Below are 12522 nucleotides of genomic sequence, written 5' to 3'. Positions count from 1 at the left end.
AACCACTGTGATTATTATTATTTGACCCTGCTGGTCATCTATGAACATTTGAACATCTTGGCCATGTTCTGTTATAGTCTCCACCCGGCACAGCCAGAAGAGGACTGGCCACCCCTCAAAGCCTGGATCCTCTCTAGGTTTCTTCCTAGGTTCTGGCCTTTCTAGGGAGTTTTTCCTAGCCACCGTGCTTCTACACCTGCATTGCTTGCTGTTTGGGGTTTTAGCTGGGTTTCTGTACAGCACTTTGTGACATCAGCTGATGTAAGAAGGGCTTTATAAATACATTTGATTGATTGATTGACATGATCAGTCCAATCAAAGCTACTGTACATATAACGTGATTTGACATAATTTTAACTGTGTCCAATGACCTTGAGCCTTCTTGGATGGGCACTTCTAAAGTAACTCTATGGCAGCACTCAAAGGGCTAGAACTCGAGGTCTCCTTTTAGACTTTGCAGTGACGTAGTGTCCCCATGAGTGAGAGAACACTGAGCCATTCACGGCGCAACACTCCGTATTTTCGGCTGGCTTGCACCATCACCACAGAAAGCATTAAGCTAGCATGAAACACCTGCATTTTGGAGCTGCCTTACTTAAGAAAACAAAAAAGAGACAACGTTTGTATGCGGCTTTATTAACTCAATGATATATATTATTTTTACATTGTTTGCAAACTGAAATGTGACACATATTAATACCAAAATAACATGCAAAACAGGCAAGCCCTCGGAATTCCAACTCGGGAACTCTGTTCTCGTTCTAGAGCTACGACTTTCCGACCTGAAGATCACTAATGTCATGATTTTACCTTGTATTTTTCAGATTTCCCAGTTGTTTTGAAAGTGGCATAATAGAGCCCCACAGTGGAGGTGTCATAATACCCATAAAACCTAGCAGTCAAACAGGGAAATGATTCCAATCTTTTTTCCACCATTCATTTTTGCCATAGGGGATTTTAGAAACACTTAATATAAGGGGTGTGTTTCGTGTAGGCTAACCTTAGCATTTCATTTTGTGGGGATTATATAGATAAAGTCATCTTGTCCAAGAGAGATTTACACGTTATCAAAACGTCATGCCAGGGTAAGCCTACACAAAAATCACACCCCTTGTTTTAAGTGTTTCTCAAATCCCCTATATGTTAGCCCATGAAGATCTCCTCCACCACACAAGCCCGAGGGAGTGCAAAACCGGACAGGAACATCATGTCAGTGGCTCAGCACACTCAAGTAGAGTATAGCGAAAAAAGCCTGGCACGCATGATGCACCCCTCCTAGGGACTGCAGGGGAGAGCACTACAAAGCCTGTGACTCAGCCCCCGTAATAGGGCCAGAGGCAGAGAATCCCAGTGGAGAGAGGGGAGCCGGCCACCTTCGCAACCCTGGGCCAGACTACACTGAATCATAGGACCTACTGAAGAGATGAGTCTTCAGTAAAGACTTAAAGGTCGATACCCAGTCTGCGTCTCTCACATGGATAGGCAGACCATTCCTGAAAAATTGAGCTCTATAAGAGAAAGCCATGCCTCCAGCTGTTTACTTAGTTATTATAGGAACAATAAGGAGACCTGTGTCTTGTGACCGTAGTGTACATGTAGGTATGTGCGCCAAGACCAAATCATAGAGATAGGTAGGAGCGAGCCCAAGAAATGCTTTGTAGGTTAGCAGTAAAACCTTGAAATATGCCTTAGCCTTGACAGGAAGCCAGTGTAGAGAGGCTAGCACTGAAGAAATGTGATACAAATGTTGGGTTCTAGTCAAGATTCTAGCAGTCATATTTAGCACTAACTGAAGTTTATTGAGTGCTTTGTCCGGGTAGCCGGAGAGTAGAGCATTGCAGTAGTCTAATCTTGAAGTGACAAAATCATGGATTAGTGACAAAAGCACTGCTAGCTAGCTAAATAGCTAACAAGACTACCTCGCTAACTAGCTAGCTAACAAGACTAGCCAAGTTAGCTGCGTTGTTCCTTGCATGTGATTGGCTGTGATCTTGGAGGCGTCACCAGTGGTGGAAAAAGTACCCAATTGTCATACTTGAGTAAAAGTAAAGATACGTTAATAGAAAATGACTTAAGTAAAAGTGAAAGTCACCCAATACAATAGTACTTGATTAAAATTCTAAATGTATTTGGTTTTAAATATACTTAAGTATCAAAAGTAAATGTAATTGCATAAATATACTTAAGTATATAAAGTAAAAGTATGAATAATTTCACATTCCTTATATTAAGCACACCAGATGACATGATTTTCTTGTTTTTTAAATATACAGATAGCCAGGGGCACACTCCAACACTTAGACATAAATTACAAATGAAGCATTTGTGTTTAGTGAGTCCGCCAGATCAGAGGCAGTAGGGATGACCAGGGATGTTCTCTTGATAAGTGTGTGAATTAGACAAAATGTAATGAGTACTTTCGGGTGTCAGGGAAAATGTATGGAGTAAAAAGTACATTATTTTCTTTGGGGACGTAGTGGAGTAAAAGTAATCAAAAATATAAATAGTAAAGTACAGATACCCCCCAAAAACGATTTAAGTAGTACTTTAAAGTATTTGTTACTTAAATACTTTCCACCACTGGGCGGTAAGCAGGCTAGCCACAGGGCTCCTTGATGAGGTGGTTATCGTGCATCTGACCAAATTAATGGATGATGCGTGGTACTTTTGATTATCTTGTGATCTTGACAAAACAACTTTTGTTATCTAGTGATCATAAGATAAATAAGATGGATCTCACATAAGGCGGGAATTATTTTGTTTATTCTGATGTCCTCTCTGGACTTCCATAGGATTCTGTTTTCACATGCAAAAGTGATTGCTTTTGATAAAAATGCTTTATGTGCCTTCCCAATGAAAACTAGTGTATTTAATGGGAAATAGATGTTGTATGTTTCTGGACAATCCACTATATGCTGCCTTGTTGACAACATGACCAGCGGTGCAGATGCGTGTTAATTTGATAAAGCGCTCCTCCCTCTCCGCTTTCGCCCAATGAAGTGACAGGCGATAGCTCAGTGTACCGCAGGACCAGATTAATCGAACCCCCTCAATGAAGAGCCGGACAGTTGCGCACGCGCATTACGATTGTCGGATGCTAAATGCAACACTTTTGACTGCATTTGGCAGGCAATTAAACAGCAAATACGACTGTGTGATAATAATGACTATGACTGACAATAAGTAGTTAGTCTTGTACGAGGCTGTCCAAATGATTTTAATTGTGTTGTGCTTGATTACTGTCCCAGTATTTCACAGTGAGAATTATTCACAACAATCTTGATAAAACAGACTAGGTTTTATAGAACCCGTATGCAATTAACCATTGCAACTGAAATGCTGTACAAAATAAGACCCGGACATCATGTCAAACCTCAACGGCATGAAAAGCTCAAAGGTGTAGGAGACACGTTACGGGCATAATTTTCCAGTTTATAAAAAATGACGATTTATAGTTTCAGCTGAGAATCTCTCGCGCACACTTTTTACAGACGTTCTGATTATTAGGCACAAAGGATCAATAGTTTGCTCTTTGTTCTCCAGTGTCAGATCATTCATACACTGAAAGCCCAAGACGTTATGTTTTCAATTATCATATTACAATAGTATCTCTTGTTTGTTGTTAGCTAGCTATTGTTTTTGACAGCCCCAAATGTAATCATCTTCCATTGGTGATGGGCATTTGGCTCCGTTCACAGAAAAGACCCAGCTCATTTGGCTTCCAAACGGCTCTTCATTCAAACTTCTCATAGAACAATGGGAAAAATGACATATCTCCAATGTAGCTAAAGTCCATTATGTGGACATAAAGTGTAGCAAACTCTATTTTTCGGAACAGAAATGTATCGTTGGTTGCTGCAAAAATGTCAAGAGGCGTGGTTTACGCGAGACAACGTAAATCGACCACGGCAGGAGCCTCCTTTATCAACGTTGCGTAGGAGCCCCAAAACATTCTTTGCAAAAGTTGGCATTTATAAAAACTTAACTTGACATGAGAATGTGCTTCATTATACTTCAGTAAACCTTAGACTATGCCTACGCACAGTTTCTTGTGGTAGAAGTATTGTAAGAAGGCAAAAGTAGCCTAGTAGCCCTATGCAAATGAGTAAAATATGATGACTTATTCATAACAAAGAAGCAGGTAGCTAAATAGAATACCAAGATGCAATCATATGCTGTTAGTGAGAAGAGCAAAAATCTTTGCATTCTAAAATAATTGGAAATCTATTTCCAATTATTTATTTAATTTCCATGATCTATGCAGAATACATTCCTCACCTTTTCTGACTGTGATGGTTTCATACTTCCAAAATAGCCTATAGGCCTACAATGAGTTAAGACTACCATTCGTCCCATCTCTCGTTTATTTGGACCAATTTCACAGTAGTAAATAGATAAGCTACCAGTATTTAAATATATTGCTCTATACGATCCTAAACGCAGTTTAACGGTTGAACAGACGGTTCACCGTTTACATTGGTTTGTCTACGTCTGAATACTGTAATGTTACATTTCTTGAGTAGCCTTGATAATATTTCAGTTAAAAAACAAAATACATATATCATAACCATTGCACCTTTTCTGTTCTGATTCCATATTCCCGAAGTAGCCATTCAACAAATTACCATGAGCATCTCTCATTTAATTGGGCCTATTACTTAGAGCAAAAACTTGAAATTATAATAGCCTATGTATCTAAAAGGGAGCGCGGTTTATAACATACGACTAGGCTACTTTGGGCATCTTGCCATGTTAGCTAGCGAACTAACAAGCTAGCAAGGTTTTTTTCAATAATATATGGTGATTCTAGCAATGTTAGAGACGTTATCTGGCCAGCTAGCATGCTATAATTTAATCTAAATAGAATAAGCTAGCTAGAAGTAGCATGTTATGATGGAAACAGTGAGTGACAGAGACACATTGCAAGGCTGTAGTGAAGTTAACTGGCTAGCTAGTTCTGTGAACATGTTTCTAAACAAATTGTTATTTTTAGCAGCTAGATAGAGAACTTGTTTAGTTTTTCACTATCACAGACCATTTCACAAAATAGTATAAGATAGCTAACTAGCAAGCTAGCTACTTTTATACTGAAGCTTTGCTGGAGCAGCTATTCTGCCTCATATCAGTAGATGTTACTGTTGCTTGCAATACAATTAATCCTATAAAGGTTATACTACCTGCCTGTGCATTTCAAGTAACTGACATTCTGACTGTTCCGATGTTTTGATAGTGGGAACCTAACAAAATATTTTGGACAAATGCAATAATTTGTGTTGCTCCTCAGCTCATTTACACATGGTATTTTTTTTGTAGTTCACCATCCAGATGTCTGCTGGTATTACAATAACTAATAATTGTATATGCTTAAATGGTGGGTGGGAGGTTGTATATATGGCAGGGGTAGGGGAATTGAAAAATGTGCTGTGCCCAGTGAGCCAGTAAGCCATTGAAATTGTTGGCCAATATACATTAATCACTAGCACAAATTTAAAGCATAAGAAAACTGCTGCCTACTAGACAGATAGCGATTTGCCGTGGCAAATGGGGTGGGTATTTCTGTCATGTATACCAGCAGATAAAGCTTCCGATCATTTCTGTACAGTATCTTTCACAAATCACATATTGATTATAGCCTGTTACTGTAGCCTATCCGTTATCACATGCATTATAATATTTATCAATTCCACTATGAATGTCTAATTGCAGAGAAATATTGAGTAGTGTAGAATGACAATTATCCTACTGTATTCATTATGTATTTGTCCATTACCAAAAAAACAGGTTATGGATGGTTCTGCATAATAAATACAACCAATTTTATTCCTGAAATTATGCTGGATCTAAGGAACAGGCAAATCCGAGATTGTGCCGTTGTCGATCCATGGTGGGTGCCTACAAAGGTGATGATGGAATTAGAGGACAGGGGGGACAATGTGCAGCCTTTTTTAATCGTTAGCCATTAGAAAGACCTGTTTGCTAATTAATTTGCTAGCTATCATACAGTCGGCATATATTACAAATTATATAGCTAATATAAGTAGACATGCAATCATAATTGACTGTATGAAGCACCCACAAGCTACAGGTGGCTGAAAACACAATCATCGCGGGATGAACTAGTGACGAATGTCTGGCCAAGGGTGGTCCATTTAAAAATCATTCCTTCCTCCCTCGCCCTGCAAGTGTATACTCGTCAGACGTCATGATACGTCATCAGAAGTGTCCACTTAATTTGAGGGCTGAGGGAATAGGGTGTCTTTTAAGTGTTTGGAATGCTGCCTTTATTAAATTATGATTGACAAAAGAGCGAGATTATTTTTATTTGTCACGTCACCAGAATAAGACCCTCGACATTTATTGGAAAGGCGCATCAAATTCATTTTGCACTTTGACCACCCTGTGAAGTTCATTATAATTTATTTGTAGGCTAATAATCTGCACGCTTTCTCGATTTGTAGTGGGTGGACCACCCAACATGTCATCGCGTGACTCCACGTTTACTTCATATTTTTGCGCATAAAAGCGTTTCCACCGACATTTCTCGTATAATTCATTTTACTGACACAAAAAGATCCCACCTCGTCTAGCGTATTATGCTCTTACCCTAACGTATTGATCATTGGAACATGTTTAATTGACGAGTAAAGACTGAGTCACCTGATCCATTCAATCAATATCTGCACTGAACTCATGCATCATACAAGTATCATCAATACTTAACATGCACAGAATTGAAACATGACAGGAGAGCTCTGTATAACATATCACCATGTACCTGATTGCTATGCCAACGCCTTAGTCTCACTAGACTGCAGTTCAGTTGGTACTCATCCATTTAGCATAGATGCCCATGCTATGGTAGGACTCCATCTGTTCCCAAAATAAGGCAGCAGCACTTCAAAACACTGAAATGTTAGATAACAGCTTCTAATGGCTCAGTGTGAATCTGAACTGGCACCCAATCCCCTTTTTACTGCACTGCATTTGACCAATGCACACAGCCTAGGGCACTGGTAAATAGTGCATATAGGGAATAGGGTGCCATTTCAGATGCAGACTGCCTGCCTTTTAGCAGAAACTGAGGCGTCTGTCAGTGCTGTTGAATGGGAATAATACAAGAGGACATGGGCCAGCTCAGACAAAACATTGGTTTTCCTTCAAGCTCTAGTTGCACCTAGGCGGCTCCAAGGAGCACAATGTGCCAATGTTTAACTTTTCAGGATCCATTTTAATAGCCGGGGCAAGGGGTGGATCCAGCACAGAAACCTCTACAGTGGATTCGCAAAACCTCATTGGCACACTGAAAGAGATAAATCATCTATTTTCAGGGGTTGAGAAGACAGGTAGATTCACCTGAGAATTACTGCAGAGAGGAAAGTTGTAAATCACACCAATAAAAGGGAGTTACTGTCTGATGTCTTCTCATAGACTATCAAAACATATGTCCCTATAAATGAGACACTGATTAATTTAGGGAAAGATATTTTCAACTAGCTTTGATGGGTAAAGGCATCAAGAAAATAGCTTTGAATTATGACAGTGAAAAACAGGGTAGTAGTGACAAAAGGTTAGCAATAAGCTCACAAAAAGATAATATTGAAGAAATGTCCCCCATCCACAATCCCTTCTTCACATGCATCCAGTCCCAAAGCTTTAATAAGGTAAAGAAAACACCATTGTTTCACATCATCTGGGGTCCTGTAGTGTCACTTTAAAAAACAATCCTCATAGACTTTGCCTTATAGAGACCATGACAATGTCAAACACCACTATGTACTTACAGTTGTTTATTATATTTAACTAGGCAAGTCAGTTAAGAACAAATTCTTATTTACAATGACGACCTACCCCGGCCAAACCCGGACGACACTGGGCCAACTGTGCACCGCCCTAAGGGACTCCCAATCACAGCCAGTTGTGATACAGCCTGGAATTGAACCAGGGTCTGCAGTGAGGCATGCACTGAGATGCAGTGCCTTAGAACGCTGCGCCACTTGGGAGCTGTGAAGATTTTCAGTACAACATACCAAATTCTGTCCCCACAACAACCATTGAACCTAGTAAGTAAGCCTTATAAAGTTTAGTAAGTATTTTCTTCTCAACCACTGGCTGTTTATTACTTCATGAACTACATATTGGATTTAGTATGTGGACAATGGCTGTGCTACAGTATGTCTTAATCTTTTGAATATACATTTCTGATGTTTATTTTTTGGATACAGTCTTTAAAAAACTAATAACACAACATAACAGATCTTTTGATTGCTTTCTCTAGAAAACTTTCTAGTGGCTGATCTTTGTCGGACTCAGTAGAACATATTCTAAGTATAGTTGCTGCCACCTAGTGGCTGAATTTCTTTTTTTATAAGTGACTTTTTTTTGCATAACCAAGTAGCACCATTTATTTTCTGTTGAAAATGTCCCATTAAAAGGGGTTTGAAGCCCAGTCCTGCCTCTCTGAGGATGGGTTCAGTGGGGCTACCCCTGATTGGGGTGGGTCTGTGGGAGGTAAACAGGCTCCCTCTGGAAGGGTCACCCAGCAGAGGAGCCAGGTACTCTGGACCAGAGGGTTTGGACGGACTAGTCCTCTTCTTGGGCGGTGGGGGGTTTCCAGACAAACAAAGAGGCTATGGTTAACAAGACATTGGTTTAATATATGTCACGTCCTGACCATAGTGCTTATGTGTTTTGCTTGTTTTAGTGTTGGTCAGGACGTGAGCTGGGTGGGCATTCTATGTTGTGTGTCTAGTTTGTCTGTTTCTGTGTTCGGCCTAATATGGTTCTCAATCAGAGGCAGCTGTCAATCGTTGTCCCTGATTGAGAATCATATATAGGTGGCTTGTTTTGTGTTGGGATTTTGTGGGTGGTTGTTTCCTGTCTCTGTGTTTTCTCTGCACCAGCTAGGACTGTATCGGTTTGCCACATTTGTTATTTTGTATTTGTTTAGTGTTCACAGTATTTTCGTAATTAAATATGTTGAGCACAAACTACGCTGCGTCTTGGTACGATCCCTGTTACACCCTCTCTTCTCATCAAGAGAGGGAAGGCTGCCGTTACAATATATCAAATGTGTGTCAAAATTGACCAAAAAAAAGACACTACATTTAAAAATATATATATACATTTCCTATCTTTGAATTAATACAACAAAAATCCCCTACTCAGTATCTACTGTAACTAAGCTACAACATACACTGAGTACATTTACTAATAAATAAATAGTATTTTTGACAAGCATAAAAACAGCAGCAAAAAAGGCAGCTCAATCACCTATGAAGTTGAAGGCAAGTGCTCTTGGAGAGGGGTCCCATCTTGGACAGGATGTGGTTGTAGTTGGGTGTACAACACGGTATAAGACCCAGGACTCCTGTCTTGAAGTGACACAGGTGGCCTTGAGAGGAGGAACAAAGAAGCTCCGATGATCTGGAGCATGTACATTGCATTCAAAAAGTATTCAGACCCCTTGACTTTTTCCACATTTTGTTACGTTACAGCCTTATTCTAAAATGGATAAAAAATATCAGCAATCTACACACAATGCCCCATAATGACAAAGCGAACACAGCTTATTTTATTTTAGCAAATGTATAAAAACTAAAAAACAGAAATACCTTATTTATATAAGTATCCAAACCCTTTTCCTATGAGACTTGAAATTGAGCTCAGGTGCATCCTGTTTCTATTGATCATCCTTGAGATGTTTCTACAACTTGGAGTCCACCTGTGGTCAAATCAATTGATTGGACATGATTTCAAAAGGCACACACCTGTCTATATAAAGTCCCACAGTTGACAGTGCATGTCAGAGCAAAAACCAAGACATGAGGTCGAAGGAATTGTCCGGAGAGCTCTGAGACAGCATTGTGTCGAGGCACCGATCTCGGGAGGGGTACCAAAACATGTCTGCAGCACTGAAGGTCCCCAAGAACACTATGGCCTCCATCATTCTTAAAATGGAAGATGTTTGGAACCACCAAGACTCTTCCTAGAGCTGGCTACCCGGCAAAACTGAGCAATTGGGGGAGAAGGGCGGCGGTGACCAAGAACCCGATGGCCACTCGGACAGAGCGCCAGAGTCCCTCTGTGGAGATGGGAGAACCTTCCAGAAGGACAACCATCTCTGCAGCACTACACCAATCAGGCTTTTATGGTAGAGTGGCCAGTCAGAAACCACTCTTCAGTAAAAAGGCACATGACAGCCCGCTTGGAGTTTGCCAAAATGCACCTAAAAGGACTCTGGCCATGAGAAACAAGATTCTCTGGTCTGATGAAACCAAGATTGAACTCTTTGGCATGAATGCAAAGCGTAATTTCTGGAGGAAACCTGGCACCATCCCTACGGTGAAGCATGGTGGTGCCAGCATCATGCTGTAGGGATGTTTTTCAGAGGCAGGGAGACTAGTCAGGATTGAGGGAAAGATGAACGGAGCAAAGTACAGAGATCCTTGAAGAAAACCTGCTCCAGAGCGCTCAGGACCTCAGACTGGGGCGAAGGTTCACCGTCCAAAAGGACAATGATCCTAAGCATACAGCCAAGACACGCAGGAGTGGCTTCGGGACAAAGTCTCGGGAATGTCCTTGAGTGGCCCAGCCATAGCCCCAACTTGAACCCGATCAAACATCTCTGGAGACCTAAAAATAGCTGTGCAGCGACGCTCCCCATCCAACCTGACAGAGCTTGAGAGGATCTGCAGAGAAGAATGGGAGAAACTCCCCAAATACAGGTGTGCCAAGCTTGTAGCGCCATACCCAAGACTGTAATCACTGCTTCAACAAAGTACTGAGGGTCTGAATACTTATGTAAATGTGCTATTTAGGTGTTTTTATTTATATACATTTGCTAAAATGTCCAAACCTGTTTTTGCTTTGTCATTATGGAGTATTGTGTGTAGAATTAGACTAACGTAGAAAACACGAATGCACTGTAGGAAACACGTATGCATGCCATTTGAGAAACATAGTGAGCTAGATACACATGTTGAGTTTTTTGATCTGCATGCCATATGGCAATAATATATAACTCTTGCAACATAAACCCATGAACACTCATTGATATATTTAATAATTAGCTGCATAATACTATTTTGCTGTAGTCCTCTTGACAGCTTTCTCCAAGACTATATGCTAATGTCAGAGTGAATTTGTCCCTCTCTTCTCAACCTGCACAATGGCTACTAGTGCACTAGCTTACAGTGGAATTACACTTGAATTGGATGCTAGGCGGGCAGTATATGTGCAGTCTCCAGTACCTCTCTGGGCCAGGGCCGATCTTAAACTTGTGGAGGGAGTCTCCCTCTGGGTTGAAGTCCTTCACGGCAGGCCCTTTTGCCAGCAGAGCAGCACTGTCCAACACAGTCAACAGCTTCTGCATCATCTGGTTCCATAGACGACTATCTACATAAACGCAATGCTTACACTGCTATAATTTTCATTCCCATCACTTATTTTTCTTGAGGACAAGTTTGAGGGTGAAGGCAGCTGCCTGTTGCATGGTCTCCAGCTGTCCTCTCACGTCCCTCTCCTCCTCCAGCTCTCTTCCCAGCCTGTCTGCCTACCTAGGCCCAGCTCCTCCAACACTGAGGCCTGCTCCTGCCTGTAGGAACACAGGGGGTTGGGGTTCATTCCTAATTTAGTTCTTCAATATAAATTGTGTTGAAAACAAAAAAAACAGGAATCAGACTTTTTCACAGAGTTCCATGCATGCAGTTCCATTGAAGTTCAATAGATTTTGTGAGAATGTTATTTGAACACATCTCTCACTTGTTGCTGGCATTTAAGGCATTCATGTAACAACAATTACTGAGGGAGCACCTGACATTTAAATGTCAGGCTGAATCAATTATTTTTGTCTGACATGAATAAGATATATCTTTCTTGCATATCAACGTCAGTTAGACAGGCAAAATACAAATTGTACCATGTACAGTCGGGGTGTACAGTGCTGAAGTCCTACTCGTTTTGGGTTCTCAAAGGCATTGATAAATTCATTACACTGACTGCTCAGAGAACAATCACTGAATGACAAGGAACAAAACTAGCAGAGACTGCGACCCTCCAGGACCAGAATTGGGCACCCCTGATGTAGAGCACAGGAACTCTGGAGTCTAATTTAATTCTGAATGGAATCATCAGACCTTAGGGCATGCATCTCTCCCAGCAGTGCAATATGGTCCTCCTGCAGTTGTTCCTCCTGAACCCTGGCATAGCTCAAGAAGAGAGGAGGGTAACTAGTCAGCTGTCAGATCAGACTTCTGAGAGGCCCTGTCATTATCATGCGGCGGTGTCTATTCACTGAAATCATGCACTCTCCCTCACACACACCCCCCTCTGGTTGCCGAGGCTCTTGCGGGTCATCTTGTTGAACGGGGGCTCCAGGTTCTCCAGCTCTCTGCAGATCAGTTTCACTCTCTCCTTCAGGTCCTTGTTCTCCTCAAGCAGCTGCTTGCTCTTGTCCGACAGCTGGCTGAGCTAGGCTGTCACAGACACATTATGGTCGTCTCTGGCATCTTCCTGTCCGAAATG

At 41.2% G+C, this 12522-nt stretch overlaps 1 long non-coding RNA gene across 1 annotated transcript; it reads right to left on the bottom strand.

Annotated features, from left to right (window-relative positions):
• Window positions 1-7772: 7772 nt before the first annotated feature.
• Window positions 7773-12520, bottom strand: LOC139028790 (uncharacterized). Its single transcript, XR_011481004.1, has 2 exons — window positions 12322-12520; window positions 7773-11593 (listed from the first exon to the last, which is right to left on the bottom strand). It is a non-coding gene; the product is annotated as an uncharacterized lncRNA (long non-coding RNA).
• Window positions 12521-12522: the final 2 nt, after the last annotated feature.

The sequence above is a fragment of the Salvelinus sp. IW2-2015 genome, linkage group LG15, assembly GCF_002910315.2.
Source record: "Salvelinus sp. IW2-2015 linkage group LG15, ASM291031v2, whole genome shotgun sequence".
Classification (NCBI taxonomy): domain Eukaryota; kingdom Metazoa; phylum Chordata; class Actinopteri; order Salmoniformes; family Salmonidae; genus Salvelinus; species Salvelinus sp. IW2-2015.
The sequence above is the reverse complement of the archived record's forward strand: the minus strand, read 5'-3'. Positions and strand labels throughout refer to the sequence as shown.